The 27681-nt window shown below is 38.6% G+C and overlaps 1 protein-coding gene across 3 annotated transcripts in view; it reads left to right on the forward strand.

Annotated features, from left to right (window-relative positions):
* The first annotated feature begins 15442 nt into the window (after positions 1-15442).
* Positions 15443-27681, forward strand: part of LOC127635638 (lysine-specific demethylase 6B-like) — a 39867-nt gene continuing 27628 nt past the window's right edge. Inside the window, exon 1 of one of the 3 annotated variants that reach the window (XM_052115802.1) lies at positions 15443-15562. The gene's annotated coding sequence lies outside the window, so the exon portion shown is untranslated. Of the gene's footprint in view, positions 15563-19260; positions 19428-26183; positions 26260-27681 lie in introns of those variants that run through there. The other 2 variants (XM_052115801.1, XM_052115803.1) reach the window with 2 other exon arrangements.

Consider the following 27681-nt stretch of genomic DNA (forward strand, 5'->3'; position numbering starts at 1 on the left):
TTCAAGACAGGATTTCAAAGGCAGTGGCCACACACACTTACACAAGGATCTATCACACATTCTCCACGTGTAACAGGTCTTCTCTGAAATCTTCAGGCCTGTATTTAAGAGGGATTAAATCAGTCAGTCAGATCCAAATGGCTCCTATCTGTGTGGAATGCAGACAAATGAGCACCTCAAACAGTCTGAGAAAAAAACTCGGCTTACAACCGCAGGGACGTCTACCGCTCAAACTGCTGAGCCAGATGCCAGTCGGAAACACTAAAAGGCATATACGGTATTGGAGTAATAGAACAAGTGGCTGAGGAACTGCAGCATGCTGTGGTTATTTCGGCTCTAATGAGGAGTGATGGTTGACATATTGTTCTCTCCTTCCCTCAAGCGTGGTCTTTAAAAAACACAAGTCCCAAGGTTATCGACTGAGAGTGGCAGGTTGCGGTCAAGATGACCTGAGAGATACACTACAGTTTAACATCTACTATTTTTCATTTACCTCTTAAATGGATCCGCCATATCACCATCAATCTTTAAAATCAAGTGGTACATTGTTAGTGGTGGGACTGTCATTATTTTGGTAGCTATGCCACTATATTTTTTCTGAGTTCAATACAAGTTAAAAGGTTAGTTCACCCAAAAATGAAAATTCTGTCATCATTTACTCAACATCATTTGTTCCAAACCCATATGACTTTCTTTCTTCCATAAAACACAAAAAGAGAAATTAGGCAAAATGTTAGCCTCAGTCAAAATTAACTTTCATTGTGTGGGAAAATTATTTTAAAAAAATTTATGGTGACTGAGGCTAACATTGTTAACATGATGGGTGAGTAAATGATGACAGAATTGTAATTTTTGGGTGAAATATCCCTTTAGGCTCTGTCAAAGCCTGTGTGATACACTGTCGATTTACAACAGAAAATAATTTTGTCTCACTTTACAGAAAATGCACTTACAATATTGGGCAAGAGATTGCAACAAAATACACTGTTTTAGGACTGTTTACATGAAGAAGAAAAAAATCTGAATTGTTTACCTAGAGAAATATTCACCCACAGGAATTATATCGGTAATGTGAAACCAGAAGTTCATCTACCTAAAACATTAGTCCTACCAGTGTGGAAAATAAGGAGAACTTTAGAGATCAAATAACAAATTATTTAACAGAAAAACTAATATAAGTAACAAAAATATGACTTGTAGATTTCTGTTTTGCAACTCTCCAGAATGCCTTCCTTGCCCTATAGACTTTCATTATAAGTGTATTTACAAACTGAGGAATGAATAAAATTATTTTTACTGGTAGTCAACAGCAAAAAAAAAAATCTTTTTTTTAAATTGTCAACTAAACAACGTGCTTCGTGTGGTAACATCTAAATTGAGTAAACTGTATTTACTCAAGTCAAAAATATGATTTTATATTTTTATAAAGTGATTAAACTAAAAAATACAATTTTTAAGGTTCACTCTAAATTTTAAAGATCATTGTTCTTTAAGAAAACAATAGCATGTTACCACTTTACAATGTGTCACAGATGCCTAAAAATAGAGCTGATTTTGTTTTGAAACAGCATCATTCCATTAAACCATTTCTGTCCAATATCTGTACCGAAGCACTTTTGGAAACAGATGACACAGTCTTGCCACATCTTGCCACATATTGCCCTCATAACACGACCCTCACATGTCAAGAAGATGTCTCGTTCGGCACAGAATGCTGTGGAAAGTGAGAGTGAGTGAGAGAGAGAGAGAGAGAGAGAGAGAGAGAGAGAGAGAGAGAGAGAGAGAGAGAGAGAGAGAGTTTGACCTTAGCCAGCTGTGTCCAAACGCTGATGTAAGCCATATGACCAGCAGCAGAAAAAAGCAAAACTGACATGCTTTCATAACAGCATCATAATTAACAAACATATGGTGTGCCTGTCAAATGTTTAGAAAAAGAGTTTGTTCTGTTTTTTCATGTTCTATCATGCGACTCAAACTCAGATATTTTCACCCATTCATTGTGACAGCCCCCCACTTGTTTATTTTATGGCGGCTAAGTGCATTTACTGAGATTTTAATTAGGGTGATAAATTATGCTGTTGGTAACAAATTATGGAAATACGTTTAATTAAAAATTAATTATGAACTCAAATAATAAACCATGAAACTATAAAACATCTGTCTACATTCAATCTAAAACAAAAAATAAAAAATAAAACATTATAAAATACATAGTGGTTCTCAAATAATCTAAAGTAATTACAAAATGCATAGCTGTTCTCAAATAATCTATAATAAAGTCATTATAAAATGCATAGTGCATAACAATAAATCTGTAATAAGCCCTTATGAAATGTTAACACCAGTTCAAGGATGTGGATGATGACATGTCCAGTGCTATATCTGATGTGTTGCTGCCTAGTCTCATTCTAAACCTGTAACTGACCTTAGTTCTAATTTATGGATGGCATACACTAGGTCTAAATGAACGATAATGATCATGTTTTTCCTGTTGCCTGAATTAACTGGTAATCTGGGGCTGGGCTATAGAGTGTCCTGCTGCCCTCTCAGTATGCCTTCCAATTATTCAAAACCAATTCCAGACAATATTGTTTTAAATGTACATTAGTATGAAGTTACAAAAGATAGCCTACTGTAATTCCAGTGCGAGGCTGCTCTTACTACTTTTGAACATTTTTCAATAAATAAACCCAGTCAACTCATCAACCAGACCGGTATTATGAGTGTTCAACTCACAATACTTTAATTTGTATAACAGGAATTTGAGTTTCAGTGCAATTAAATAGATGTGAATGAGAGATATATTGAGTGACAGACTCATGGCACCCCCTAGTGACAGACATAATAATTGGCAGTTGATTGGATTCAATTTAGGGAATTTTTTTAAATCTATTTTAAAGGAATTGTTCACCCAATAAATAAAGTTTTGTCATCTTTTACTCACCCTCATGTCATTCCATATCTGAATAAAATACATATGATGTTTTAGAAGGGGCAATATTAATCTTGCTCTTTTTGATATAATGAAAGCTCCAAAAAGGACAGGTAAATTAATATGTACAAAACAAATGTACCATAAAGTAGTCCATAAAAAGTCTTGTAAAGCATTCAAAAAGCCATGACAGTTATCCTCTCTTTAAGTGAGGAACAGGCCGGTGTTATAGGACTACTGTATTTCTACTAAATGGTTTAAAAATGAAATGGTTTAAAAACAAAGACATGGTTTTACAATATTAAATTTAACCTTGTTCTATTAATTAAAATACTATATGTATCCCATAATGTGAATGTTGTAGAAATCTAACATATGCACAAGGCATTCAAATTATTCATGATTAATTACTATATTGCTGTAATTTACATTGAGTTGCATTTTATGTTTGTGTGTGTGTGCGTGCGTGCGTACAATCTCTTTCTCATTTGTTCTGAAGGTCAAGAGCTTGCATATCCTTAGAAGAGGCTCTCTCTCATTTCCTGGAGTGCTTGTACTTCTCTTCTTCATGCAGTACCATGACAACAGCATCCTAACAGAGGGAGAGCTCTGATTAACCAGCCAGCACCCACAAATGCTGCACTAAATGTTTTTAAATTCATGTTTTATAGGAATACAAAACAGACATAAGCAACAAATAAACAGAAACAAATAAAATGTATCAATTTATCCTATAACCACCTATTTGTGGCTGAAACACTTTGTTATCTATGTTAATCAACCTATGTGTCTTATTGAAATACTGTATGACTACACTGTAAGAAATTTCTGAAATTTTAATGGTAAAAGACAGTAAGCATGCTACATAAATAAAACGTTAATCGATTAACTGTAAAATATACAGTATTTTTTTTAAAAAGACAATACGGTAGTTTTTACAATACATTTTGTAAAAAAATAAGGATGTTTTTACCTGTATAATTAATGGTACAAATTTACATTGTTTAACAAGAGAGTACATGTACTTTTTACATGTAATTTACATGTAAATTATTGTTAAAATTACAGTAAAAAAAAATAAATGGGCATTCCCACAATTCTCTGCGTGATCTATCATATTTCATTATATTTTATGGGAATAGCTATGTTTTTCTTATTTTGGCTTACTTATTTATTTATTTAATTACCTCGTGCAAGGTGACTCTATCTTCCCTAGCAACTGGACCGATTTGTTTGCTTAGGAGACCTGGCTGGAGTCACTCAGCACGCCCTGGATTCGAACTCGTGACTCCAGTGGTGGTAGACAGCGTCAATACTCACTGAGATTCACAGGCCCCGTTTCTTCCTATTTTTTATATAATAATAATAATAATTCCTTGCATTTATATAGCGCTTTTCTAGGCACTCAAAGCGCTTTACATAGTATAGGGGGAATCTCCTCAACCACCACCAGTGTGCAGCATCCACCTGGATGATGCGACGGCAGCCATAGTGCGCCAGAGCGCCCACCACACACCACACACCACACACCACACACCACACACCACACACCACACACCAGCTATTGGTGGAGAGGAGAGAGTATAGTTATGTAGCCAATTCAGGGATGGAGATTAATACAATGCCATGGTAGATAGGGGCCAATGGGGGGTATTTGGCCAGGACACCAGGGTTACACCCCTTTACGAGAAGTATCCTGGGATTTTTAATGACCACAGAGAGTCAGGACCTTGGTTCTTTTTAGTAAATGTAGTTTAGTTTATGTTTACTGCATTATTTAAATTTCACATGTGTTACCCTGATGGTGTTAAGTGTTTGTTTGAGGCACACTGAGCATGTCTCTACATGTTTATTAGTCATTGCTCCTGGAAGAACCAATACTAATGAAATTCATGTCATCATGCACACTTCTGTAATTTTGATGGTGATTAACAATACCTTATAAAGTAAAAAGCAGGTTTTTACAGTTTCAGGAAGTTAATATCAAGTTTATGATATTTTTTTACAGTAAATTCAACAGATTTTTTTTTACAGTGCCAGCGTTGTCATGTAAATTACAACAATTTTAAACTGTAAAATTTACAGATTGCCCACATTTTCATCTACTCTTTGAGGTGTGTGTAGGTTTGTGTGTTATATGTTAACTTTCACACTTATTAATGAGCTTTAGTCCACCACTGATTGGTCTGCCCGCCAATACAGTGTTGACTTGTTACCATAGTTACATTGTGGGTGGTCTACATCAAACCTTTTCTGCTTCCTTTGATTATTACATTGGATAACACTGTAGGATAACACACACAAACACACACACACACACACACAAAATAGTAGTTAATACAACTTAAAGTACAAGAACACCAATTTTTTCATGACACTAAAGGCCAAAGGGTTGATCACAGTATATTTTAGGAACTACACCATATCCTGTTGCCTGAAAAAAATCAAACATGTCCTTTGATCCTGAAGGAACCTGCTGCACACATTTCTTTGCCTAATTGTCTGATGTCCCATTCTGTGAATGAAGACCTTTTTAACAACTATGTATAATTACTACATATACATGCACGGCTAATCCAGATTCAAGGAAACATTATTAGAGGCAGGAAGTAAAAACTAAATGTTTTCCATTTCATTTAATTCTGCGCAAAAACAGTATTTTTCATTAAGGTTCAGAAGTTCGAATGGTTAATAATGTTCTTTTTAAAATGACAATATTCTGCACCAAGGGGTGGGAGAATTACCAATTGCAGTGTTGCCAGATCTTGCAAGAGAACAAGCAACACGGTTTTCCTGCTGTGAGGTGGATTTATCAGCATAGAAATCATAACAAGCAGTTAATTATCATTTAAGTATAATTATAATCACAGACCTGCTTTTGACTCAATACCCGGCAGCATGAAATATGTATTAATGCATCATATCTAACAATAATTCAGTAAAGACTTGGAAACAAATGAGAAATATACTTTTTACCTCTAATAATTTTTTCCTTGTATCTGGATTAGAAATGTATGTTTATGTAGTAATTAAACATTCACTTCATTCAAAGAACGAGACATCCACAATGGCTATTAGGCAAAGAAATGTGTGATGTAGCAGTTTTCTTCAGGATCAAAGCACATATTAAATTTTTTTGGGCAACAGGAAGTGGTGCAATTCCAAAAATGTACTGCGATAAAGCCTTTGGCCTTTAGTTTAATGAAAAAATTGTCGAAATGAAATTAGCCGGTTATAACATTTAAAAATAAAGTTTTCACTCCGGAACAATTAAAAATCACTGTTCTGGTATTCGGTTACGTTCTATTACAAATGTTTTTGCTCCTTGAACCGTTTATAGTCCCTGATTAGAGGCAAAAAAGTGTACTAAATTTCTTCACTGAATTATTGTTAGATATGATGCATTAACACAGATTTTATGTTTAGGTTTTGAATGAGAAGCAGATCTGTAATTAAAATTATACTCAAGGGTGCACTCGGTACTTTTCACTTCAAAAGAAATTAATAGTAATTTTAAAACATTTCTATAAAATCATGACCACTCCTGTGAGATGAAGAGTTCAGTCATATCAGTAACCTTATTTTATTCTATTTTATTCTGGAGCAGGAATGCCTCATGGGGGCAGCCATGTTAGACTCACATGACCAGCTAAATACTATTGGCTTCATCTCAGTAATTGCCCTGTTATTGGACACTTTCACTCATGGATTAAATTAATCCTGGTTTACTGTGCATGGTGAATTTCTCCACTGGCATTGGTAACTGAAACTACTGCAGTTGAATGATGCTGCATCCAGGCCACTAGGTGTCAGTGTAAGCAAATGTAAACCATTTCACTTTTAACTGTTAATTAACTGTATGCTTGTTATAATTTCTATGCTGATAAATTAACCACACAGGAAAAAATGTAATTGCTAATTTTTGCTCATTTTGTTGCGACGTGGCTTATTTGGGCTTGTTTTTCCCAGACCAGGTTGCTTGTTTCTCTTGTGAGATCTGACAACACTACGACTGGTATTTCACCCACCTCTTAGCATTGAGTAGTACTGTTATTAACCATTTTTTATTTTGTTCTAACAAGCAACCGGGGAGGACTGGGACTAAAAATTGGCCCTGGACTTTCTGGCCCAGAGCAGCCCACCAAACAGAGCCCGCAACACACCACACCATAAGACATTTCATTTTCAATTTCAAATTTTTGTGTTGAAAAAAAAAGGCATTTCTATTGACTGCTAATCATGACAAAAATGTATTGTCATAACTTTAAAACATATAAAACCACTGTAAATGTGATGAGTGGATTTTTTTTAGAGAAAGCACTAAAAATGAGTACATGAAAGTACAAGGGAAAGTGTGTATTTTAGTTGCTGTGACAAGTCAGCATTTCTTCAAAGATTTTAAAGATCTTAATCACCTTTTTTCTAGAAGTGCAAATAAACTATTGTCTTAGTTAATATGGAGGTTGTGGAAATAAGTATAAGTATATAATAAAAATTGTGGCAGTGGGGGCGTGGTCAAGCGCCCATCCAGAGAGAGTAAATGGAAGCGGACTGCTGAGGTCTGGAGCTGGCCACGTGACCAGTGGGCGGCCAGGTTCCTCCCGCTCTTGTCCGGGGAAGCAACGCTTGCTGCCCAACAACTCTCTCTCCAGAGTCCATTCCTGCCCTGTGGAGGCAAGGAGCTCCACCACCGCAGCCAGTTCCCTGTGTGAGGTAGTGGTCACACCTCCCTGCCTCTACAGTCCCCCACCGCTCTCCCCCTCATGTGGAAGTGTCCGCTAACGCAGGTGCGGGCGTGGCATCTGGGCTGGCCCGAAGCCACGCCCGAAGGCTGCCCCCGACCGAGCCGGAACGTACCGCATATCGGTAAGATTCAAGGGGGGTACTCACCAAGCATTGGTGGACACAGGTTGTAATCAAACCACTATCCACCAACGCTTGGTTCAACAAAGGGCATTGGGCGCAGCTAAAATGGTGAAGGTGAATTGTGTGCATGGGTATATTCACAAATACCCTATGGTGACCCTAGTAATTACATTTCGGGGAACAAAGCATAGAGTCCACGGTTATTTCCCGTCTCACACTTCTGCTGATTTTGGGGACTAATTGGCCTGAATTTAAAGTCTATTAAAGGGAATGTGAATGGATGGGTACTGCTGTGAAATGTTTGACGCTCTGGTGGGGGAGGCGGAGCCAGGGCCGTCTTTGTCAGCTCCCATCCACAGGAGATTTCCAGAAGAGGATTTCCCTCTGGAGCAGTCACGAGACGAAACCCTCAAGCACGCCTTTGACCAAGTGAGAGTAATTGATGTCAACAACTCTGCCCGAATGCCGCACTTTCCCTATTTTACAATTGTAAAGGAGTGGTTGTATAGAGTGATGCAGGACACTCAAACAAAGGAAGATACAACCCAGCTCTTAATACCGTGGAGCCGCCGGAAAATGGTTTTCCAGGCGGCTCACTATAATCTGATGGCAGGTCACCTAGGGGAAAGAAAAACACTGAACCGCTTAAAAGCCCGTTTCTATTGGCCGGGTATTGGCTGCAATGTTCGCAGGTGGTGTGCGGCATGCCATGAATGTCAGCTGGTGAACCCACCGGCCACCCCAAAAGCGCCATTGCGCCCTCTTTCGCTAATCGAGGTCCCCTTCGAGAGAATCGGCATGGACCTCGTAGGGCCATTAGAGCAGTCAGCACGCAGACGTCGCTTTGTATAAGTCCTAGTTGATTATGCAACGCGATATCTGGAAGCAGTGCCTCTGAGCAACATCTCAGCACGTGGTGTTGCAGAGGCACTCTTCAAAATAATATCCCGGGTGGGGATTCCGAAAGAAATCCTCATCGATCAGGGCACAACCTTCATGTCACGTACACTATACAAGCTTTATGAACTATTGGGTATTAAATAGATTCGCACCAGCGTTTACCATCCGCAGACAGATGGCCTGGTGGAGCGATTTAATAAAACCCTTAAGAACATGATTCATAAGTCCGTGCACGATGATGCTAGAAATTGGGATAAATGGCTCGACCCCCTGTTATTCGCAGTATGAGAGGTCCCGCAAGCCTTCACAGGATTTTCCCCATTCAAGCTGATATTTGGGTGGCGCCCACGCAGGGTGCTTGACATTATCCACGAAGCTTGGGAGGAGGGACCACAGAACGACAGAGCCGGCTGTATAACAGGGGAACTCGACTACAGGAATTTGCACAGGGAGATAAGGTACTCGTATTACTCCCAACATCGAGCCCTTTGAGGTCACACGACGAGTGGGGGAACTCGATTATGAGGTGAAGAGAACCGATAAAGAGGGCACACATCAAATATATCTCAACCTCCTGAAAGCGTGGAGGGAGGCGGTACATGTGACGTTGTCTATGGTAGTTCCGGAGAGGGCGGAGCTCAGGCCGGAGGTAAATACAAAAAACAAACATGTCTCTCCGGTCACTTGATGAGACCACCTCTCACCATATCAAATCACAGAGGTTTCCAAGTTCCACAGGAGTTTGCAGATGTGTTTTCCCCTCTACCGGGTCGTACAAACCTCATCCAGCACCAAATTGAGACTGTGCAGGTAGTGGTGGTATGTATCCATCCCTATCACTAGCCCAAACACAAAAAGAAAATAGTTCGGGAAGAATTACTTGCGATGCTCGATATGAGGGTAATAGAGAAACCCCACAGTGATTGGTCCAGCTCAGTTGTTCTTGTACCCAAGAGCGACGTGTCTATACGTTTCTGTGTGGACTATAGAAAAGTCAACATCGTGTCTAAATTGTATGCGTACCCGATGCCCCGCATTGATGAGCTGCTCGATCGGTTAGGTACTGCTTGATTTTATTAGACATTGGATTTGACTAATGGTTATTGGCAGATCCCATTGACACCAATTTCCCACAAAAAACAGCCTTCTCCACGCCGTTCAGATTGCACTAATTTGTGACGCTTTTGTTCGGTATGTTTGGGGCCCCGGCTACGTTTCAACGTCTCATGGATTGTATCATCTGGCTGCATTCGGCTTACGCCGCTGCCTATTTAGATGATATTATCATATAAAGTAATGATTGGCAGAGGCACATTCAACATCTGAGGGCAGTTCTGAGGTCACTGTGCTGGGCAGGGCTCACAGCAAACCCCAAGAAGTGCACAGTTGGGCATGTGGAGGTACGGTATCTGGGGTTCAACTTGGGCCACGGCCAGGTGCGCCCCCAAATTGACAAGACTGCGGCGATTGCGACCTGCCCGAGACCCAAGACCAAAAAGGGGGTGAGGCTGTTCCTGGGGCTGGCTGGGTATTATAGGTGGCTTGTGCCTAATTATTTGGTCATCACCAACCCACTGACTGACCTCACAAAAAAGGGGGACCTCACAAAAAAGGGGGCTCCAGACCCGGTCCAGTGGTCGGAGCAGTGCCAACAAGCGTTCACACAGGTCAAAGCCGCACTTTGTGGGGGGTAGCTCTTACATGCACCTGATTTCTCTCTCCCTTTCCTATTACAGACAGAATCTTCAGACAGAGGACTGGGGGCCGTACTCTCGCAGGTGGTGGAGGCGGAGGAGGGCTCGGTGCTGTACGTCAGCCACAAGCTCTCCTTCAGGGAAACCAAGTACAGCACCATGGAAAAGGAGTTTCTGGCCATCAAGTGGGTGGTCCTCCCGCTCCAATACTACATGCTGGGGCAGGCCTTCACCCTTTGCTCGGATCACGCCCCACTCCAATGGCTCCACCCCATGAAGGATACTAATGCCCAGATCACCCGGTGGTATCTGGCTCTCCAGCCTTTTTAGTTCAAGGTGGTCCAAAAACCGGGGGCGCAGATGGCTGTCGCTGACTGATTTTTCACTCTTTGTTATATTGCAGCCATTTGCTAAAATCATTTAAGTTCATTTTTTTTCCTCATTATTGTACACACAGCACCCCATATTGACAGAAATACACAGAATTGTTGACATTTATGCACATTTATTAAAAAAGAAAAACTGAAATATCACATGGTCCTAAGTATTCAGACCCTTTGCTGTGACACTCATATATTTAACTCAGGTGCTGTCCATTTCTTCTGTTCATCCTTGAGATGGTTCTACACCTTCAATTGAGTCCAGCTGTGTTTGATTATACTGATTGGACTTGATTTGGAAAGCCACACACCTGTCTATATAAGACCTTACAGCTCACAGTGCATGTCAGAGCAAATGAGAATCATGAGGTCAAAGGAACTGCCTGAAGAGCTCAGAGACAGAATTGTGGCAAGGCACAGATCTGGCCAAGGTTACAAAAACATTTCTGCTGCACTTAAGGTTCATAAGAGCTCAGTGGCCTCCATAATCCTTAAATGGAAGACGTTTGGGACAACCAGAACCCTTCCTACGTAATTATGACTTTTAATGATGTAATTATGACAATATGGTGTAATTATGACTTAATGACGTAATTATGACTTTTTATCTCAAAATTATGAATTAGTATCTCAAAAGTATGACTTTTTTTCTCAAAATTATGATTTAATATGATGTAATTATGACTTTTTATCTGAAATTATGAGAGTATGTCGTAATTATGATTTTTTTTATCTGAAATTATATATTAGTATCTCAAAATTATGACTTTATCTCAAAAATATGACAATATGTCGTAATTATGACTTTTTATGTTGAAATTATGATTTAATATGACAGAAATATGACTTATAATGTTGTAATTATGACTTTATCTCATAATTATGACAGTATTTCAGAATTATGCTTTTTATCTGAAATTTAACTTAGTATGTCATAATTATGACTTAGTATGTTGGAATTGTGACTTTTTATCTAGAAATTAGGCATTAGTATGCCGTAATTATTCATTTTATCTCGAAATTATGACTTAGTATCTCAAAATTATTACTTTTTATCTCGAAGTTATGACTTGGTATGACTTATTATGCTGTAATTATGTCTTTTTGTCTGAAATGTAACTAAGTATGCCATAATTATGACAGTATGTAAGTGAAGAATAAAGTGATCATCCAAAGTGATCAATTTAGCGCGTGTGATAAACCGTGCTGACGTCATACTCAACATTATCATCGCTAGTAAAAGTAGCGCAGCCCTAAGTACCGTGTCATCTATACTCGGCTCATAATTAATTAAGCTCTGATGTACGATAGATTTACAAATGGCTGTATTACAGATGGAAGACGGGAGAGGAGGTGGAATGAGGAATTTAAACTGCGCAATTAGCATATACTACATCATTACCTCGTTGAACCGGATAAGATTAGTTTCAAGCTCATCCCTCAGGTAATATGATGAATACGTTTGAATAATGATAGGGTGAAAACTAACCAGTTATGTTACATTTTAGACGGCTAAGGTGTTCAGCTCTGCATGACTTCGCGAGTATCTTGACGTTTGGTTATTTCTTAAACTAACCACCAGATGACAGTATTTGACCACATAAAAATATACGAGCGTCTTCGTGCCACAAATGCAGCATTTTAGTGTTTTATTTTTTATTTTTGAGTGAAGATATTTCCAAGGGATGTTTATTATTTATCTGTAGACATTATATTTCTCGGAAGATTTATATTATTTGTAGAATTAGTCTGTTTACTACTAATAGCCTTATTATTATTATTATTATCATCATCATCATCATCATCACTATAATCATTTGCTTAGTACCTTTATATTGAATTAAAATTGTTAAACTAAAAACTCTCTCTCTTAAAAAATCTCTCCTCTCTCTATCTCTCTCTCACACACACACACACACACACACACACACACACACAGATGACCAGAAGTGAAGTCGCTGATGCAGTAAAAATGTGCCAACAATGGTACTAGTTTTTTTTAGCAGATTCTTCCTGATGGAGCTTTGAGAGATGAACAGCTAGGAGAGCCAATCATCATGAAGAAGAGGTGGGTCTTCAAACTCCTCCTTGACCAGTGATCATTGTTTCTTTAGTTACAAGATGATGATTCCAATCATCATGTTTAATGTGTGTGGCATGATCATGCAAAGTTGTTCTTTTTTTTAATCTAATTTTGATTTATTTTTTGCTAAATCATGCATCACGATTGCTATTGCTCATACTTAAATTGTCCCATAGACTTACAATGAATGAGGGACTCAAGTCATATCTACTGTAAGCACCACAATGACAACCTTGGAACCATCTAGAACACCCTAGAAACCACATAACAACATGCTCAAAACACCTTATCAACCACACTACTCCCTGGCAATCGACCACCCCTATATATACCCACAGTAAGAGTGAGAGATATGAAGCATGCCATGCTGTCACTAAAATTAGATGCATCATTTATAGATCTGTAGCACCAATTAAATTCCAATAATCTATTTTTAATCGAGTCTTCTGTATGTTCTAGACCACAAAAACAAACAGTATTGATTTATGACACATTCTGCTTATTCTCTTTGTATGGAGTCAGCAGTCACATGTGGTGCATGAATGTCAGGAATCCATGTCTGAATAAATGAAGTGTGTAGTTCTGTTTCCATGGTGAGCATGGAATCCAGCTCAGCCAGACAGAGCCTCTGATTGGCTGGTATGCCGACATTGGTCTGTCATGTAGCCGGCTCACTTGCCCAATGGAGACTGAGCAGCACTGGAGCTGTTGCTATGGGCAGTCAGACAGGAATCTGTCTCATTTCATATGATCTGTATGTCTTTAATATTCACTAGGTCTGACTGTCTGTTAGATAATAACTCCACTCACCATGAACACTTCTCTCTTTTTTTGATAGAATGAGGACGGGACAGATAGGATACGTTGGTGCTATGCACAGAAAGTCACGTAGGCAAGACCCCCCTCCTCTCTCACTCACTGTTTCACTGGCTCAGTGTAAGCGCCTCGGTCTCTCAGTTAGAGGCTGTGGCTCTAGTCAGCTGTGACCAAACTGTGACAGGAATGCACAGACAATTGCACTTTTCCTCTTATCCTTTATCATCTTTTATTCTCTCCTCTCATTGGTTCTCCTATCTTTTCCTACCCCATTCCATCCAATCTTTTCAGCTTACTGTATTATATTGATCATGTCTGGCATAAATACAACAAATAATTTGGAATACTACTTCAGGGCTACTTTAGCTAGTTGTGCTTGCTAAGGCAAAGATTTGAACCCTAACCTTAAGTATTACAATTCTGTAAGTTGCTTGATCCATGGAGTTTGTTCTATAGACAAATCTCAAATCATACAGATTGTTGAAGAGAAATGTGCTAATACTATAAGCAGTCAGACCAATGATTTTCAACTGGTTGATGAAAAAATGGCTAAAAATCCCATGTAATTTGGTTGAAGAAGGGAATTGATTTGATTGAAGAAGCCATATTTAGAGAAAAGAATATCATAAAAACTTGGGGGTAGGTTCTTTGTTCTTGAGCCAGAAAGCATCCACTTATCAACCAATTAGAACACCCAGCAAACACATAGGAACAGCATGAAACCCACCCAAAATACCCTAGCAACCGCATATAAATTCTCCTTTTACTTGGGCCAGTACGCAACCACGTAACAACAACCAGAATGCCCTAACCACTGTATAGCAATGCCCTGGCAACCATCGACAATACCCTAGCAACCACTTAGCAACTATCCATAACACCCTAGCAACTACATATCAATGCTTTTTCAACCACCCACAATACCCTAGCAACCATATAGTAACTTTATTTTTACTAGGGCCAGTATGTAACCACCTAGCAACCAACCAGAACACCCTAGAAACCACATAGCAATATGGCAACCACCCACAATATCCAAGCATCTGCATATCAACTCTCTTTTTACTTGAGCCAGTAAGCAACAACCTAGCAATCACCCAGAACACCCTAGCAACCAAATAACTATGCCATGGCAACCATTCATAATACTCTAACAACTGCATAACAACGTTGGCAACAATTTTCTTCAAGAAAGGCAAACATCCAGTTTTGTTTTGTTTGGTCTGTTAATATTTTTGATATGTGTTAGAAATATTATTTTTTAATTCAAATGTATTCTTAATGAGGTATCATTAGAGCCTTTTACTCTGAGAAACACTCTGTAGTAGCCACATTCACTGCCAAAAGGAGAGAGAATTACTTCAAAGTACCAATAGAGACATTAGTTATCACAGGATGAATTTGACCATTTAATATATTCTAATAAAAGTAAGGTTTAGTTTTAGCATACAGGTATTTTCTAGGATTTGAAATATACCAGAATCTTTTGCCACCCTTCAGTTTGGTTTAGAAATAGCACATAGTGTGTTGGCCTTTTTCCAAAACACACACACACACAGCAGACACACTCTCTCTCTCCTACTTTTTCATACAATTCCCACCTCCAGGGCTCACATTTGCTGGTTTCCATTGACTGACATGGGCTGCTCTATTCTGATTCGCTGAAGATAGTTGATTGACTGTTAAACTGATTCCTGGAGCCACTAGCAGTGGCCCCGCCCCCTGGCACTGCATGTGAATAAACTACTGCGAATAACTGAGCATCAAAGAGTGGTGAGGAGAGGGGAAAGAGGGTGGAGAGAAGCGGGGAACAGAGGCGACAGGATTGATTCGGGTAGGAGAAAGGAAAGATTTGGAATATCATTGAAGGGAAAAGAAGGTGAAAAAAGAGGTAAGAAATGGATTTGTACAAATCGACCATTATCCCAAAAATCTCATTATAGTCATAGGTACATGTGGGTTTAAATTGGTACAAATTGGTACATGCACATGTTTAAATGGCATGTGTGTTTGAATGTGTGTGTATTATGTGCACATTCATCAGCGCGAAAGCAGTCATTCATTATTCGGACAGCAGTTTATGTGTGATAGCATTGCAAATACATCATCTCACACCATAGCCAGCAATTGTAGTTACTGGTATCGCTTACACTGGCTCTCTTGTTCTGTGCAATTAAACAAATGCCAGCATGGGATTACAAATACCATGTTCTGCTTGGTTTGGATTTTAACTGGACTGTCATGGAAGGGGTTTCCTTCAAATGACACTGAATATATCCTAGAGAATGATTTTTACCAGGCAAACTCTGTTATGTGTGTCAATCAATACAGAGTGCTGCTCTGAAAAGTACTGTTTATTCAACACAAATGTACTGTATACTGTAAATCTTTCCATGAAAATAAGCATTGGACAGCTATTGTTTGCGCATGCCTGCAGGGGGCTTTAATGACACACGTGCCATGGTTATCTCCACAAACTGACCTACATTCATTGGAGCTTTACCACAGGCAGACAACCAAGAGCTACTAAAATATCCCTCCAGAAATAGACTCTTCCTTACCAAGTCATCTGGTAGAGTGGTAATGAATTAATACATGATGTCAGTTAAATAAGATCAGTTGCGTCTTATTACCCTGTCCTCTGAGCTTAACCTTTCTGAGCTGAACAGATAACATGAACAGAAGGCATTTTTTGAAGGGGTTGCTGTATCTTTCCAAACAAAATTGAATGTTTGGTAAGATACCTTGCAGAAAAATTTACTATTTAGGAAAGCTTTGTCTAACTTTTGGATTTCAAGTTTGTCCACGTGAGTCAGCTACTACTGTACTACCAGATTTGTTTTTTTTTCACATAGTTACGAGGCATCAACTGTGATGTGTGGAAGGCTGTTTCTACAACAAAACTTGTTGTGGAACTTTCACACAATGTGGTCTTTGAATTTATTGTTATAGTCTAGTGTTAAATATTAGCATATATACAAACACCTTCAGTTTGTAGTCATAGAGTGCATTTCCAACACAAGCCGTCCAGTAATTCCTATATTATCCTCCTCATGCACACTGTGCACCTTTGTTTTTACAGCTCAGCAGTAAATTAAAACATTGTGCTTGGTTCTGTTTTGGATCGCGGTGGTCCAGCTGTGTGAATCACTTAGGTGGTGGTTATGGTTTTGGAGTGAAGGAAACTTGGTTTAGGAAACATCCCAAAGTTTTGCCAACCAAAGCACTTCTCAACCTCATGTGGGAATCTGCGGTTCTGAGGAAATTGTCATTACTGGACCACCATCATACTGGATCTCTTCTGCTAACTATGTATAAAGTAGTTAAGACCTGTGTCAAATCTGCTACGACGACTCTGACAAAGACATCTGAGGAACTTGCCAGTGCAGAACTGATTTACCTTAAAGCTGCAAAGTGACCATGTAACTCAGATTCTCAGACTTCAAGTCTCAACAGTCTGATCTCCAACTTCTGATCTCAACAGTCTGATCTGAAACATCTGATTTCAACAGTCTGATCCCCAACTTCTCATCAGAACAGTCTATTCTCAGACTTCTGTCTGATCTCCAACTATTGATCTAACAGTCTGATCTCCAACTTCTGATTTCAGCAGTCTTATTTCAAACCTCTGATTTCAACAGTCTTATCTCAAACCTCTGATTTCAACAGTCTGATCTCAAACATCTGATTTCAACAGTCTGATCCCCAACTTCTCATCAGAACAGTCTATCCTCAGACTTTTGTCTGATGTCCAACTTTTGATCTCAGCAGTCTGATCTCCAACTTTTAATATTAGTCTGATCTCCAACTTCTGATATCCAAAGCTTTATCTCCAAATTCTTATCTAAATAGTTTGATTTCAAACATCTGATCTCTACAGTCTGATCTTAAACATCTGATTTCAATAGTCTGATCTAAAACATCTGATTTCAACAGTGGCTCTCCAACTTTACATTTATGCATTTGGCAGACACTTTTATCCAAAGCGACTTACAGTGTACTTATTACAGGGACAATCCCCCTGGAGCAACCTGGAGTTAAGTGCCTTGCTCAAGGACACAATGGTGGTGGCTGTGGGGCTCGAACCAGCGTCCTTCTGATTACCAGATTACCAGTTATGTGACCACTACACCACACCACACAACTTATTACCTCAACAGTCTATTCTCAGACTTCTGGTCTCAACTGTCTGATCTCCATATCTTGATCTGAACAGTCTGATCTTCAACTTCGGATCATGTCAGTCTGATCTCAAACATCTGATTTCAACAGGCTGATTTCAAACATCTGATTTCAATAGTTTGATCCACTTTTTTTTTTTATCAGAACAGTCTATTCTCACTCAGACTTTTCATTTCAAAAGTCTCATTTCACAAGTCTGATCTCTAACTATAAATATCAAGAGTCTGATCTCAAACATCTGCTTTCAACAGTCTGATCTCAAACATCTGATTTCAACAGTCTGATCTCAAACATCTGATTTCAACAGTCTGATCTCAAACATCTGATTTCAACAGTCTGATCTCAAACATCTGATTTCAACAGTCTGATCTCAAACATCTGATTTCAACAGTCTGATCTCAAACATCTGCTTTCAACAGTCTGATCTCAAACATCTGATTTCAACAGTCTGATCTCAAACATCTGATTTCAACAGTCTGATCTCAAACACCTCAAGAGTGAGCGAAGACCTTCTCAAAAAAACCTGAAGACCTTTTTTAGTCAGTTTAGTGACAATTGTATTGTCTGTCAAGGTATATATCCAGGTCATCATTAAATGTTAGGTTACAATTATTCATTATAGCTGGACAATAGAGATTGTGAAATACGTAAGGAATTGTAAATAACAAAGAAAAACAGTAAATTATAATAATAGGACAGAAACATACAGTAGCAGTCTTGCAAATGCATTGCAAGCGTACATTCCCATTTTGCATAATTCATGTATTCTTGTATTACTTTTTCAGTTACAAACCTCAGTACATGGGGGCAATAGAGTTACTGTTAAATGTTTGTGCCAAAAAAACGGAATGTGTTATTCAGCCAGCTAGCTACAAAAATGTTAGTTTACCTAACTTTAACTTTTGTCACTATTTTAACTAACTAATTAATTTGCAACGTGCTAAGTTCTGTCAATAACAAATAGTAGGAAACTAGGAATCCTTTGTTAGTGCTCAGCTGTGATTCCCTCTGGGAGGACAGAGTCTTGTTATTTACTCTAAGTATGACGTTGCACACGTTGCAGCTGGTCTCATTTAGGTTTAGAGCTAGGAACGGCTCTGGTTGGATTGAGCTGGTGTGCAATGAGCAGAGTTTATGATTGGTTGCCTAGGAAACACATACTGTACTCTTTAGGTGTAAAGAGAGAGAGAGAGATAGAGAGGGGATATGAGGATGAAGTAAAGGAGAGAGAGCTGATGGAGGGTGGGGGAGGGGCTGTACATGGAAAGCAAAAAAAGAAAGCAGACTGGCTGGTAGAAGGGGGTTGGGCTATCTTCTCTCAATACTACTCTCTCGCTCTCTTTTTTCGCTCTCTCTCTCTCTCTCTCTCTCTCTCTCTCTTTCTGCTTTCTTGTACCAGACCTTTCCTTTCTTTGTCTGTCTACTGAAGAGGAAAGGCAAGAGAGGAGGGTGCAAATGTGAGAGAAAGAGAGCGAGAGAGTGTGTGTTATGAAAGGAGAAGACAGAATGGACCAGACACACTCGCCTTTTTGACAATAGAAGCTCACTTCCTATCTGTCAGTGGTGTCTCGTGAGTAAGTCCTCTCTCTTTATTTGTGTGTTTGAGAGAGAGATTGTGTGTACACATTCTGCCTGAGCTGTCATCCGGTGCTTTTAAAGGTAAGGGTAAAAAATTAAAGGTACAGTCTCAGTTGGTTTGGCAAACAGGAAACGGTGCCCTTCTCTTCCTCTTTGAACTGCAAGGTAAGAACCTTTCTGCGTCTTGGGAAAGAAACACTCATCCCTTCTCTCCGAGCCACTTAAATACCAGCCCCTCCGGCTCACTTTCACTGTCTTTGTGTGCTGTGTGTTTTCTTCTAACATTCCTATTTTATGTGCAGTAGCGTGACTGATTGAGAATGTTTAGCAATAAATCTCTGTCTCTCATCCAAGTCTCTGCAACTCAAATTAAACTGGAAAGTAGGCTACAGAAGGCTGTGAGAATTCTGTACATAATGCGAGAGTGTAATATAATAGCAAGCCGGGCTCTAGTGAATACTTTTGTGCAGGAAGTGTGGTTATAATAGCTGGTGATCAGGCTCTCTGCTATTACGGCTCAGCATAGATCTAATAAAAGACACCGTCTCTGTGTGTCTCCAGTGAACTTTGACAGACCACCTCCCCATGAGCAGTATCAACAAGATTTCCTTGGTTTGTTATCTGCCATAGAAAACTGACACACATTGGCATATGCAGGTTAACGATTACGTTACCCTCCTTTGAGGCTCCTCAGTCACCTGTTGTCCCTAGTGGCCCAATTCATTAACTGCACCTGCAAGTTATTAACTCAAATTTAAACATCACTTATTAACAAGTTCTTCTTAAAACTCCAAATGTGTAACAGTTTTTCTTATTTAAAGGAATATTTTGTCCAAAAATAATATTCTGTCATCATTAACTGTACTTGCCATCATGACGTTCCAAACCCTTCACACTTTATTTTTCTGTGGAACAGAAAAGGAGATATTTTGCAGAATGTCTGAGTTGCTTTTGTCCATACAATGAAAGTAAGGCTGGGCGATATATCGAATAATAACTATATAATTAAGATAATTTGACAATGTCAAATTTACCAATATCATGAATATCACAATGATTTTAATGTGCTTTCATTTTGCCATTAAGTTTCATATAGAGCGCATCAGTAGACTAATTTCACGATCCTTCAGGACTGCACAATTAATCAAAATAACATACAAATGGCGAGTTGGTCATATGTGATTATTAATCCACAGTGATTAAAGAAAGATAAACACGGTCTGCGTGTGATTCAAAATATGCTAATCTGTGTGCAAGCGCATGGCGGCACTCTCAGATCAGTTCACGTGCATTGTGAAATCAAAGTACTGCAAGTTCAAGCATCCATGCAGTTACGGGGAGCCTGGGTTGCTCAGCAAGTATTGACGCTGACTACCACCCCTGGAGTCGCAAGTTCGAATCCAGGGCATGTTGAGTGACTCCAGCCAGGTCTCCTATGCAACCAAATTGGCCCGGTTGCTAGGGAGGGTAGAGTCACATGGGGTAACCTCCTCGTGGTCGCGATTAGGGGTTCTCGCTCTCACTGGGGCGTGTAGTAAGTTGTGCGTGGATAGCAGAGGGAAGCATGAGCTTCCACATGCTGCGAGTCTCCGCGGTGTCATGCAGAGCGAGCCACGTGATAAGATGCGCGGATTGATTGTCTCAGAAGCGGAGACAACTGAGACTTGTCCTCCGCCACCCGGATTGAGGTGAGTAACCGCACCACCACAAGGACCTACTAAGTAGTGGGAATTGGGCATTCCAAATTGGGGAGAAAAGGGGATATAAAAAAGCATTCACGCAGTTCCAAACATTAGTAACGCTACAAGATATTATACAAATCTACAAACGTGGCACCGTATATCAGAAAAGGAAATTACAGCATTTCAGAAAATGCAGAACATTGTAAATTGTCAAATACACATGGCTTTTTCTGTGTCACAATAAAAGCTCTTTGAGAAGTTGAAATAAATACGACAGCACTTTCGGTGACTAAATTAAAGCCAGAGGTGGAGGTGAAGTAAACAGGACAGAAATATATTACTTTTGTATAACGCAAATCTAATAATCAGAATAATAATGATAATTCAGCATTATATTATAATAATAAACCTGATGTGTCCCACAGTAATAATTTAGTATTATGCAATGTTCAACTAGGGTTTAAAAATAAGTCAGTGAAGTAGCTTTGCACTCGTTGTTCATTCATAAATATGTATTAGTTAAAACATTTGAAGGTAAATTATGCTTATTATTAAGCTACTATGTATTATTGTATGTGAAATATAAATATAAAGTGCATATTAATGAAAATTATTTAATTTTGTTCTCCCTTGTAATGAAAAATGTCTTTAAAATATTAAATCTACTTGGCTGCAGTGGTTGCTTGGGTACAATTATAGTTGAAACTTTTGAGCAATTTTAGAGCAAATACATAATTATGTATTTCATCGATTTGCTGAAAAATATAATGATTTAACTTTTTAAGACATATCACCCAGCCCTAAATGAAAGTAAATGAGGACATATATATATATATATATATATATATATGTAGTCTATACAAATTGCACGCTATATTCCACATCACACGTAGCTATATGATAACTTTGTGTGAGCCGTGAAGAACAGAACAATATATAACACAATAATGGCTAAATCGCATTCACGTTTGCATTCAGTTTATAACATTCAAACTAAGGCTGTTGATTTAACTTGTTAATATATGTAGTGCAATTAATTATATTCTAACAAATATTGCATTGAAGTGAATGCAATTAATCATGCCACTGCAATAAGGAATTTTCCTACCAATGGAGCAATTAAAATTTTAAGCACCACCTTTCTGAATTACCATGTTTTTTGTGAGACTTAGACAGCAGAGGCAAGTCTGCGCTAAACCAGAAAACAAACCAACAGCTGTTCAAAAACAGCTGGACAGAGCAGAGAGCAGGGGGTCTCGAAATGTGCTTTTGAGAAATTATAGCCCCAATATTTTAATTCTCTCATCATTTATTCACCCTCATGCCATCCCAGATGCGTATGATTTCTCTCTTAAGCAAAACACAAACAAAGAATTTTAGAAGAATATCTCAGCTCTGTAGGTCCATACAATGCAAATGAAAGGTGACCAGAAATACTCCAGTTAAGTGCAGTGGATAAATCCATGTCTTCAGAAGTTATATGATAGGTGTGAGTGTTATGGGTGTTTCTCACCCACATCTATCATTTAGCTTCTGAAGACATGAATTTAACCACTGGAGTCTTATGGATTTATTTTATGCTTTTTGGTGCATCAAATTTCTGTCCACCTTTCACTCGCATTGTATGGACCTACAGAGCTGAGATAATCTTCTAAAAAACTTCATTAGTGTTCTGCAGAAGAAAGAAAGTCAGACACATCTGGGATGTCATGAGGGTGAGTAAATAATGAGATAATTTTCATTTTTGGGTGAATTATTCCTTTAAAGTGACGGGGTGAAAAGAAACGTGGTGTTTATGGCTGGAGACAACCAGTGGTTCACGACACAACAAAAGTGAGATTCACCAAAAGCCTCTGTATGACTCTGATGGATGTGTACAGATGGAACGTCAAGAACGCATCATGTGAGAACAGCCCTGGGGTCTGCCTTTGACATTATGAACCCAATCATAAAATGTATCACTGTGGACTATAGGCCAGTGATTTGTGTATGTTCAGTGATATGGAAATAAAACAATCAAAATAGTGACCTCTGAAGACACATTTTGTAATGTCTGTGAATTAGCTGAATTACTGTATTTATTATGTATTATATTTATAATTATTTGGATTATTGAATATATATATATATATATGTAATCGACTGACAGTTGCAATCAGTCACAAAAAACTCTAGAATCAATGATATTTGACAAACCTGGTGCAACGCATCTTCATGTGTCTAGTTTGAATATTCAGAAGCAATAATGAGAAATGAGAGCTATGGCGGAGGGTTTTCAGTCAATAACGACTTAAAATTCGGTCTATTCCTAACACAAATTTATCGTATGGCTTCAGAAGACTTTGCATTAAGTGCATGATTCACATGGACTACTTTCACATGGTGCTTTTATGGTACGTTTTTCATCCTTTATGACCTCATACACTTGAGAGAGAGAACCAATTGCCTCCTAACCAGTTGTCTATAGTGTAGTGTATACTATAGTACAGTTAATTCAGTGTAGTGAATTGAGTGTGTATGTGTGAATGTATATTAAAAGGAGTTTTTTCTTAGGCTTACCTTACTTCAACAGACTTTTCTTATAAACTAGTTTGTCCTCAGATGCCCTGTATTTAATTACCTAAATTCGCCCCCAAATGTGTCCCGCCTGTTAAAACAGACACTCCACACACACACACTTGATCTGATTTACAATAAGCCTCATGGGTGAGGGCTGGTTCTGTCTCTGTTTATTTAGAGTAATACGAGATGTGTGTACATGTCAATATCTGCCTTTCAGATTGGAAATCTTAAACCCACCACATTGCGACTCCAACAGCTGCAATAGTACATCAGTTTTTAAAGACTTGTTAGCGTCAGTGGCACCACTACCTATGCGTGAAAACAGGATGTGAGGCTGTGAGAATTCTTCGCAGAGAAAACATAGCTGATTTTTTAACAGCATAGTAAAGAATCATGTTGATGTGGTGACACCAAGGGTCCCCACAAACATCGTCAAAGTCCAGAGTGACGTACAATATGACAATAAAGGAAGTCTTATTGATTTTGATTTCGAAACTACTTATACTGTGTCTGAAACTGAAACAAATCAAGAAAACCACGTATTCTTACAATTCTGCAATGAACAGACATGATATATACGGTACATGAAAATGCTCTGCCATATTAGACTGTTGTCTGTATGTGGGTGATTCTTCAGTTAGGGTCACATTTGGCATCATTGCAATTAATTTCAATGGCCTTCATCAACTTTCAAGCAAAATTTGGTATAATGTGAGTGGATTGTGTGTGATGGTAATGTTTTGAAGTTGGATACTCCAAGGACTTGGTAAAACAACAAGTTAACTAGCAGTCAATTAACATTGAACTGATAAAAATATAAATAAATCAATTGTTTCTGAATAAAAATTCTAAAATACTGACACTCAATTTCCTCAAAACCTGTTAACCCTCACCATTCTTTCCTGGCCGAGATATGCTCCCATGTCACCTCTCACTTCCATCATAACCAAATATAAACTTGACAAAGTGATTTTAAAAGTATATGGACGAGCAAGGAGGAGGCGTGAACCAGCTGAACAGTCAACGTAAAGGTTTAATAAGAAACTCACCATAAGACAAACACATGCAACACGGCCATCACTCACTCACTCACTCTCTCTCTCTCTCTCTCTCTCTCTCACTCTCTCGAACTGACACCTCCAGCTCGTCTTTATCCCCCTCCAAGTTGATTAGCCCGATTCAGGGCCAACCGTGTGTCCTCACGGCCTAGCCCCGCCCTCCTCCTTGTCACAGTGATATTCTGGCTATTTTAAAATGTTATCAATTTTAAAACTAAAACTCAAAAAAAATTGTCAAGGGGACAAAAAAGTTCCCCTTATTGAAAAATCACCCATATATTTGTCTTTTTTTTTTAATCTATTCGTGCCTCATCAATGTTGTGCCATCTGCACCTTCTTTTTTTTACCGTAAAGAAAAGAGACACAACAAATAAAATTTTGTTGTGACGCCCCAAAACATAAACACCAAGTTCAATAGGGAGCTGGGGGTGTGGGCGGAGTCCGTGGCAACTTGACGTGGCTACATGGCATGACATGGTAACTTGATAAGACAGGGTCACTGACCCACCACTGAGTGGTGCTCTTACAAATTTGATGATTCCTTTAAAACTATTTTCCAAATTGTAATGCAGTTCATTGTAGCAGACTCACTGTGGCTACTGATTTGGACTCATATTAGCTTAAGGAATGAAAGACATTTAAGATGAGCAGTGCTGCACAGGCTTCGGGCCATTACTTTTGTAATGTAATTTTATTTTAATATTAAAGTGCAGAAGTGTGTATGTGTGTGGGTGGTTTACAAGGAAGTTTTTTTACAAACTGGTAATTACACAGTATTATGTTATTATGCTTATGAGGACATTTCAAATTGCTTTAAAAAACATATTAAATTATGTTTTTTTGAAAATGTAAAAATGCAGACTGTTTTTTGTGAGGGTTAGGTTTAGGGGATAGAATATATAGTTCATACAGTATAAAAAACATTAGGTCTATGGAGAGTCCTCATAAGGATAGCCACACCAACGTGTGTGTGTGTGTGTGTGTGTGTGTGTGTGTGTGTGTGTGTGTGTGTGTGTGTGTGTGTGTGTGTGTGTGTGTGTGTGTGAGTGACCGACCACAGGGTACTAGTCAGTACACTCAAAAAAGCTTACCGTAAGAGAAAGATGCATGCCTGTGTGTTAGATGAAGCTCTACAATTATCTCTCTGAAATCACACCTCATTTGAATGTTATGCAAAAAAGCTGTACTCGTGCATGAGATGTGAGTTACTTCACTCGAGCGTCCCAATGAGGCCTGATAACCATCAAGATCAACTTATAAAAAGATTGCAAGGAAAACTCCTGCGATTCACAGGTGTTTGTAGACGTGAGATATTTTTTCTGCACTGTGTATGTGTGATGTCATGACCACAACTGCACTAGTCACGTTTCCACAGGAAGTTAGAACCACTTCCTTTTCAACTAAACAGTTCAGAAGGTTTCTCTGCCAACCAACGTTAACAAACGTGCATTTGGCACTCAAAAGACACCCTTTGTGCGTCAGTCTGGCATCATTGTGTTTTGCATCCTCACTGGTGAAGGGACATGGTGAGTGTCTGGTTTGGACTGAACAGGTGTGATAGACCTGGATAGGTTTGTGTAATCTGATATAACTCAATCTGTTAGACAATGTATTGTTTATCTGCTGAAAATTTGATTACATTGGCATAGGATGCTTGCATATGCATAGTCTAAACTAGGGAAACAGTCTAACTAAGGAAAATGTTATTGCCCAAAAGTTGTTCTATAATAGCTCTGGAGACTTTATTCTTATATTAAAGAAATATATCAGGATCAATAGACAGCATTTGTGGCATAATGTTGATTACCATAATTGTTTTTAAATAATTAAATTATCTACTTGTCCCTCCTTTTTTAAAAAAAAAAGCACTTACAATGGAAGTAAATGGGGCATATTTTGGATAAAAGGCAGAAATGTGAAGCTTATAATTTTATAAATGCACACATTAATTATTCTGTTAAAATGCATGTATTATGTGTGCTGTAAGTTTAAATCATCATTTACATTAGTTTTAGGGTTTGTTTAGATTACATTGTCATGGCAAGTATGTTGTAAAATTGGCTATAACTATACACAAAAAAGGTTTGTAAACAGTTTTATCACACTAAAATCGTGTTAACGCACATATTGTTTGTCTTGTGGCTATCCTTTTGAAAAAGTTAGTATTTTAATGTTTACGGATTGGCCCCCATTCACTTCTATTGTAAGTGTCTCACTGAAACCCAGATTTTTACTTTTTGTAAAGAAAAGGAGGGGCGAGTCAAAATGTATTTTTGTGAAAGTCAAATTTATGCCACAAATGCTGCCAATTGGGCTTAACTTGCGCCGAACCCTGAATATTCCTTTAAGTTTCAACTTGATCTCAGATATCCCTCTTGTGCCACAAAACAGCGCCAACCAAAGCTGGACTGGTAATCTGGCATACCGAGCATTTTCCCGGTGGGCCGACGCACTTTTTGGCCGATCAGGGGTGGAATGGCCATTGGGAGAACTGAGCAGGCCGGTGGTTCGGCCGTGAAACGTGCTGAATGGGCCGCGATAAGCAAAAATGAGCCGCTGCTTATGCAGAACGGACCACAAAACAGCGCTGCGATATTCAGAAAAGAACAGCGAACACCCCCCCAACCCCCCAAGAATTTTATGATAAATGTTTGAGTTCATTTTAAAATCTCTGACTTTGAGGTGCACAAGTTGGTATCTTGGCAAATCGGACCTTAATATGCTTATTAAGTCAGTGGAAAATGACTTAATAAGCATATTATATTATGCCTGGATGAAAATGAAAAATGTAGAAAGGTTTCTGTGAGGTTTTGGTGTAGGGTTAGGGGACAGAAAATAAAAACAATAGAACCCAAACAAGATAGATAAATAACGGTGTTGCATTTAAGAGGGAAAGAATGCTTTCCATTTATAATAAATATAGCAAATGAGGCAAAGTTCTGGTGGTT

Source organism: Xyrauchen texanus, chromosome 43, assembly GCF_025860055.1.
Source record: "Xyrauchen texanus isolate HMW12.3.18 chromosome 43, RBS_HiC_50CHRs, whole genome shotgun sequence".
NCBI lineage: Eukaryota > Metazoa > Chordata > Actinopteri > Cypriniformes > Catostomidae > Xyrauchen > Xyrauchen texanus.